The sequence below is a fragment of the Limulus polyphemus genome, unplaced genomic scaffold, assembly GCF_000517525.1.
Source record: "Limulus polyphemus unplaced genomic scaffold, Limulus_polyphemus-2.1.2 Scaffold1127, whole genome shotgun sequence".
Classification (NCBI taxonomy): domain Eukaryota; kingdom Metazoa; phylum Arthropoda; class Merostomata; order Xiphosura; family Limulidae; genus Limulus; species Limulus polyphemus.
The window spans coordinates 54,331-62,866 of record NW_013666737.1 but is presented as its reverse complement, the minus strand read 5'-3'; positions in this window follow the sequence as shown (position 1 = coordinate 62,866).

Genomic DNA, 8,536 nt, shown 5'->3' with positions numbered 1-8,536 from the left:
GTCGAATCTGAATCACTTGAAAAAAACACTGGGGTGCTTAACTTTTTACCAGGTGTATATATATAGACTCCCCAGTGTTTAAATTGTAGATGTGTTTCCATATGTAAGTGTGCAACACACAGCTCTAATTTTTTTATTTACTTAGGTATACTTGTAATAATTTAGTGATCGGTGGTTATTTTACAAACTTTCCAATATAAAATATTACAAACTTTGTATCTTTATTATTAAATAAGGTGTATTTATGGTGTCATTTTAAATAATTTTACTTAAAAATCATTAAATTATTGTATTTGATACGATGTATTATATAAAATTCACCAAGTTATTTTTACTAACTTTCTTACACTAAATGTATTCAAGAGGTTACTTCATTGACTTTAGACCAAGAATAGTTCAACTTGTTATTCATCCTAGGAACATTTTATTACACAAACAGAAAACACATGGTAGCTGTTTTATATGATATACTCTGTGTTATTATTTAAAATGAATTAGCACTTCAACCCATTTGATGAGTTCTGGCACCGGACAAAAGGCTTCCCGAGTAGTGACAATATCTCCCACAAATTATTAAAATAATTATGAGACAATTTCAATATCCTGCAGACAAGTTGTTTATATTCACAAATCTCGTATTCAAGATACACTCGTTTAAGCCAACTTTTTAACCCTCATACACACCTATTGGTTCCTCATATTGTAACAAACCATGCTGTATAGTATGCCAGTACATGGACAGTCAAACTTTAATTATTGGCCCTAAGACTAAGAGTTATATTCACATCAGTAAACCTTTTACTTATGTATTTAAATCTGTGATTTGTGATATTTGTAACCCTCTATACATTGATGAGAATGAGACAGGTCGCAAAGTTAGCGGGAGGTTTCCTGAACATAAAAGACATAATAAATTAAAATGTTGAACTCTCAGTACTAAAATACTTCTGCCACGACAAACACAACTTTTAACGTTGTAAAATAGTCGACCTGAAATCTGGACATTTTGGCCGCTGACTGCTTCATGTACACTTTAGGGACCCTCCCTTCATATGACTTAGAATTATTACAGAAACGGAAAAAAAAATTCTCATAAATTTCCTGGGCACGGCATGGCCAGGTGGTTAGAGTGCTCGACTTGCAATCTGTGGGTCGCGGGTTCAAATCACCAAACGTGCTCGCTTTTTCAGCGGTGGGGGCGTTATATTGGTACGATCAATCCCACTATTCGTTGGTAAAAGAGTAGTCCAAGAGTTGGCGGTGTGTGATAATGACTAGCTGCCTTCCCTCTAGTCTTACACTACCTAATTAGGGACGGCTAGCGCAGATAGCCCTCGTGTAGCTTTGCGCGAAATCCATAACAAACAAACAAATAAATTTCCTGCCCATAGTTTTTATTTATAACTTACTGTGTATTTATTTCTTTTTGGGAATTTAATAAACGTGTGGATTAATTATAAAAATCAGACTATCTTTCCACTCTTTTCGCAGCTGTATTTCTTCTTCAATAACGTTTTAAACAATCACAGCACGGCATATCTTGTTCTACGTTCGGTACACGTGTACATTATTTGTATTGATTAATATTATTCTAATATATTTTGTTAGTGATTGTGTAAACATCACCTGACGAAGAAAAGTTAAATTTCAAAACTTTAGTTACATCACAGTCAACATTAACAACTTTCTATGTTACAATTTGTTTTAACCAGTGACTTGTCAATACACACATCTGATTTGAAATCTGTACTGAAAAAAGCTGTCTAACGTGATTTTATCGCAAATATTAGGTTTATTGGTTTACTGTTCTTTCCCAGCTTTGTGTCCAAGCCCTAACGTAGCAAAATATGAAACTTTTCCGTTTAACAGTTGCTTTGAATACAATCTAAAATTACATCTCGTCAGAATGTGGAAGTTAATGAGAAACTGAATAATGAAATCAGAATGATAGCTGAAAATGTTGTTATTATGGGAGATTTTAATTTCCCGGGTATTGATTGTGAAAATTTCGAGTCTAACAGTGAGGGGGTAGGTTTTGGAAATCGTTCAGGATACTTTTATACACCAACTGGTAATAGAACCTACAAGAGAGGAAGCTCTATTAGATTTAATATTAGCATATGATGTGACTATGATAGACAGAGTTGTGATTGGTGAGCATTTAAGCACAAGCGACCATTGCATATTAGATTTGACATTTTACTACATGTAGAATTGAAGAAGAATAGTACCCTAATTCCAAATTTCAGGAAAGCAATTTTGGCGGAATGAGACATGATCTAGCTTCTGTAGATTGCACCAAAGAGTTGAAAGGGGACCTTGAACAGATGTGGGAAGTATTTAGGAAAAAATGGATGTGCATACATATTCCATACAGAAAAAATGGGCAATAGAACTGGAATAAGCCAGTATGGTTTAGTAAAGGTTTAAGATGTCATATTAGGGATAAACATAATAAATTCATGAAATTTAAACTTATTGGAAATAATAAGGACTTGGAAGACTATAGGAAATCAAGAGAGCTGGTTAAAAAGGAATTTAAAATGGCAAAACTGTATATGAAAGAGCGTTGGCTGAGAGAGTTAAATCAAATAATAAGGTATATGATGGGTAAGGAAAATGTTAGAATGGGGATTGGACTTCTTAAAAATGATAGTGAGGAGTTGATCTCAGAAGATTATGAGATGGTAAACTCGTTAAATTATGTGTTCTTTTCAGTTTTTACGAAGGAAGATACAAGTGTTATGCCTCAACCTGAACAGTTTATGTATAGGAAAAATATTGGTGTCAAATGTATCGTTTTAAGTTCTGAAATTCTAAGAGAAAAATTGGGAAACCAAAAATTTATAAATCGCTTGGAGTAGGCAACTTTTATCTTAGAATTTTTAAAGAAACTTAAAGTTTTTATTTGTGAATCGCTAGCTAATATTTTTTATAGGTCATTGAGTAGTAGAAGAGTTGGAAGTTGAATAATGTTATTCCAATATTTAAAGGAGGCAATAAACATTGTCCAGGCAATTATAGGCCAGTTAGTTTTACATCAGTACTTGGAAAGAGTATTGAGAGTGTAATTAAAAATGCATTGCAAAATCACTTAAAACAGTTTGATATAGTGTCAAAGAGCCAGCATGGTTCCACTAAGGGAAAGTCTTGTTTAACAAACCTGACATTATTTGAGGATATTACTGCAAGAGTTGATGAAAGAAATACTGTGGATTTGGTTTACCTTGATTTTCACAAAGCGTTTGATAAGGTGCCTCACAAAAGACTTGTTACAAAAATTAAATCTATGGGTGTGAAGGAAATGTTTTTAAATTAGATAGAAAATGGGCTGAAGAGTAGAAAGCAGAGAGTAGTAATAAATGGAGTTAGATCTGACTGAATCACTGTTACTCTGAAATGACTAACACAATTTTGAAGCTTGCAGATGACATTAAGATTTTTGGAGTAGCTAACTGTATCAAAGATGCTGCAGACTTACAGGGAGATTTAGATCATTTGATGCACTGGGCCAATACGTGGAAGATGATGTTTAACTATCTAAAATGTAAGGTGAGGCATATAGGTTTTTCACAATTTAAATGGGAATACATAACATATTGTGGTTGAAGAAAAATATCTTAGTGTTGTGATCGAAAAATCACTTAACTCATCTAAACAGTGTATTGTAGCTAGCAATAGGGCTAATAGAAATAGCATCTATAGAAATATTGATGGTTTTTTTTCACTATATAGATGACTTGTAAGGCTTCATATTGAGTACTGTGTACAGTTTTTGGCTCCCTTCCTCAAGTGGGACATTGAATTTTTGAAGAAGGTTCAGAGAAGAGCCCGAGGATGATACCTGGGATGGTGGGATTGTCCTATGAGAAGAGACTAAAATCTATATAATTGTTTTCTCTGAAGAGGAGAAGAATTAGAGGGGATTTGATTGAAGTGAATAAGATTATTAAGGGTACTGATAATACAGATCCATCAAACGTTTTGTATTTACTAGTGAAAACAATAAGACAAAGAGTCATAAGTTCAAATTTTGACAGCGTAGGAGTCATCTGCAGCTTAGACAGTGTTACTTTTCAAACAAGGTGGTTGGCTTTTAGAATGAACTGTTTTCAAGGGTGGTTGAGGCAGAAATTTTAACTGGGTTCAAGAAAAGATTGAATGAATGCATGAGTAGTAAGGGGTGGTTATAGTTGGGAGCTGGAAGGGACATCCTTGATGGGCTAATAAGCTCCTGTTTTGTCCCTTTAAAATTTTATGAATTGCTGTCTTCAGAAAGTTTTGAAACTGAGTTTGCTATGGTCGATCTAACTTAATACCTAAAGGATGCTGCGTCAGATGTCACGTTATATCCCGATCTTTGAAAACTGGTAAAGAGGTTTTCAAAGCAATTTTGCGAGAAGCGCTTATTTCAAAATGCATTTATAATCTTAATTCTGTTCAAGATTTCTTTGTTTTTGAATTTCGCGCAAAGCTACTCGAGGGCTATCTGCATTAGCCATCCTTAAATTATAAGTGATAAGCAGCTAGTCAACACCACCCACCGACAACTCTTGGGATACTCTTTTGCAAACGTCACATTATACCACCCTCATGACTGAAAGGGCGCGCATGTCCGGTAAAGGGATTCGAACTCGCGATCCTCAGGTTTCAAGTCCAGCGCTGTAGCCACCAGGCCACGTCAGACCCTATTCAAGGTTTAAACATAGTAAAGCGTTAAAGTTTGCAATCCATCCTGTAACATAGAGATGAGTTGATTTCCTATTGTTTCAAGTTTTCATTATTTTGAAAACTATTTATTTTATCAAGGAATTCCCAGTGATTAGGCTTGCTAGAAATGGGTCTTCGAAATGTTTTCGAATTTCCAAAAACTTGATTGGAATGGAAAGAATCGAACAGACAATCCTTATCTTGCAAAAACTGAACACTAAGATTTATAAGCATAAATACTGCCAAGAGATACGTGGGTTAGTATGCCGAGGGACTTATAAATGATCTTTCCAAACAAATCCTCAAAGATGTAAATATAAATACTTCTACGTGGTTTTTAGTCAGTTTTGGTGCCAACCTTAACTTCATTTTTACATATTTCTCATGAAAGTTCAACAGTACGTTTTAAATAATAATCTACATCTCCATTTTTATTAAAATTATTGTGAACCAGCTTCAGTAACTGGGGTATGTCATAGAAAAAATATTTTCTCATCAAAATGAAAGAATGGCCTTTTAGCAATAACTCCTAATAATCACAATAGCACACTTCGTTGAAAAAACTGTGTTAGAAATCACAAAAACAATTTTAGACTGATAAAAATTATCACGGAAGTTTAAAAGATTCAAGAATTAAATAAATGACACAACGAATGATGGTAATGCTGTTGATGTTTCGAGCCTAAACCTTCTTCGTAAAACTTTCATCTCAAAAATAAAGAACAGTTGTACTGCGTTCAGTAGGTGCACGTTAACAAGTATACAAGAAGTGCCTCGAACAATATTATTAGAAAAGTAAGGAATTAAAGAAATGTATGATAAAATAAAAATAAATAATTTAAAAATATATAATAAAAATATTTATCTGATAAATAATCTAAGAAAAAGAAATTATTTCATTTAAATCATAAGGGAATAAAGTGCCTATATTTAGAAGTTGATCCTCACGTTCCCGCATTTGCCTGTCCTTTGAAGCAAATTTCAGGGTTTGGTACAAACAGAAATTTTAGGAATATACCCCTTTTCTGTTACTTTTTAATAATAAATATAATGTCTTGCAGATGATGTCTCTTTTACCATGTAGTAGCCTATAGTCTGTTGTTGTTTTTTGTCCTTTTCACACACATCGTAAAAACTAATGTTTCAATTATACATAGCGGGGCCTCTTGTACTGCTAGTATTTTTTTTTTTCAAGGAGAACGATGGCCAGGCTGCTGACTTTGAATCAGCTCTGTTCCATAAATGTTGCAAGTTGTTTGGCATACGAAAGACCAGGACAACGCTACTTTACCCATAATCCGATGGGATGGTAGAAAAGTACACTTGGACAGGAATTGACAAAAATTTGTAATAGCCACCAGGATGACTGGGATGTCTTACTCTCTCCACTGTTGATGGCCTATAGAACAGCAGAGCATATGAAGCCACTGGATACACTCCAGCAAAGTTGATGTTTTTTATTGGGATCATTGGTTGCCAGTTGACCTGATAACAGGACGCCCACCTTATGAAGAGTTGTCTGAAAATGTGCCAGAGTTCGTGAAAGTGTTATCTGAAAGGATGGATGATATTTACCATCAAGTGCGTTCAAACTTGAAAACGATAAGACATCTACTGAAGTCAGCTTTGTACCAAGAGACCAGGTGTGGTTGTATAATCCCAGAAAGACCAAAGGCAATAGATCATCCTTTAATGTATTTAATTCGCTTTGAAATTTACTAATGTTTTCCATTTGTACTTCTTGCCACTGTTGTTGACTTTCCTGCAACTGTTGGAGACTTTCTTCCTGTTTCCTTTCTTGTTCTAGTTGCCACTGCTGTAATCTCTCTTCTTGTTTCTTTTCTCGAACTTCTCGTTTCTTTTCTTTTTCCTCCAACAACTGTTGTAATCTCTCTTCTTGTTTCTTTTCTCGTTTTTCTTGTTTCTTTTCTTTTTCCTCCAGCAACTGCTGTTGTCTCTCTTCTTGTTTATTTTCTCGTTCTTCTTGTTTCTTTTCTTTCTCCTCCAATCACTGCTGTAGTATCTCGTCTTGTTTATTTTCTCGTTCTTCTTGTTTCTTTTGCTGTTCTTGTATTGCTGCCATCAAATCTGCTAATCTGTAGTTTGATTTGCCGCTTCTCGTTTCCATCTGCTTTTTTTATTCCACTTCTGACACCAATTTGTTACGTCTCTGTTCGTTTATTAATTTTCCGTAAAAAAATGCTTTCCGAAGACATTTTAGCTATACAAGTTTTTTCTTAAATAAAACTGGTTTATTCTTTCTCAATACAACTTTGCAACACACTTAAACAAACAGTCACGCTTAAACAAACGCTATAATTCACAACGAACGACACACGCGACTGACCCAACTGTCCGTCTCTATCTCTGTCTGCAATTCAACTGCCTTGTTGCCGTCACTTCTTGGTGGTCGTATATATAGAAGGGTACCGCATATCTAGTAAACACTCGAGGCTTCACGAAGGGACATAAATTTTCTAGAAGCTCATGACGTGTTACTAGAGTCACGTGACTTCCGCTGTCGTAACACTATTTTATTTGTGAGTCAGCTACAATACAGGTTCTGCAGCAGTTGCATTGGCTTTCACTACTGGCAGCCACTTTTTCAGTTGAGTATTCAATAATAGATGTGTCTTCCTTCCTCTTGTTCTTTGCAGTCCATATTGGCCTACGAAAAGTTCCAACTAATATACATATGTGTTGATAACTTATTATGCTTGGCAATCTTAATATATTTTAGTATTAAAAAAAAGCCGCTCAACAACAATAGTTGTGAAAAAAATTACCAGTTTCAGTAATTTGGGGAAATGGCAGAAGCCTGTTGAAGTGATTTGGCTATGTGCCCATTATCAGTAGTCTAGGACATCAGTGGTATAAATATTCATTTCGCTGTGCGACTGGAGGATGGCCATAGTTCTCCACTCCTGATCCATTTTGAATCCCAAAATGGAAAGTCAAGCATTAAAATACATATAGGCTTTGGCTCTCAAGATCAAACGCCTACTTGGATCAACCTAGTCAGCAAACAAATATTATATTTGAAAGAAAAACGTATCAGAAGCTGAGTGACAGCTTCCTTGTAAAAGTTCCTTGGAGTGCTACAAATTACGTTACTTCATTCACCAGACCTAGTAGCAGATTCATTCAGTTAAGCCTATATTTCCTCAACACGGCATCCTGGATCAACTTGCACAAGAGATACCAGAGATTCTTCTCTGGGTAATTCTCAGCTGTATTCTGTTGGTTACTTTTCTGGTTCGTACTTACGAAGGATTCATTAAATTTTGAGCAAACGTTTTAATTAATTCCTCAATATCAGACTGTAACTGTTAAGGTAACTGAGAGTAACTTTTTTAGCAAAGTTTTGTAACTATCTGAATGCATTCTGTCTCGTTAGGCTGGAATAGAAATGATTATGAACAGTCCTAAACAAATCTTATTTTGAGAGAGCTTCTTGCATTTATATGAAGCACATAGATGGTACATGTGACTGCTACATTTCATATTTACTACCCATGAAAATTTGCCTTGAACTAATATACTGACAGAGTGATTGATTCCAAATACAGAGTTCGCTGAGTCTGCACAGAAGCTCACCCAGTTTTTAATGGCACACTGGCATTTTCTAGCTTTGCAAGAGATTCGCACAATTTTTCAAATATTTCCATTTGAAGTTCAATCAGAGCATTCAACTATATCAAAAACATTCACTGGTTTTTAAGTTTTAGTCACAAAAAGTGACATAAATGACTAGCCACTAGTCAGTAGACACGTATCTATAATTTCGTCGATTATTATTGAAAATGGGTGTGAATTTAAGATCGTC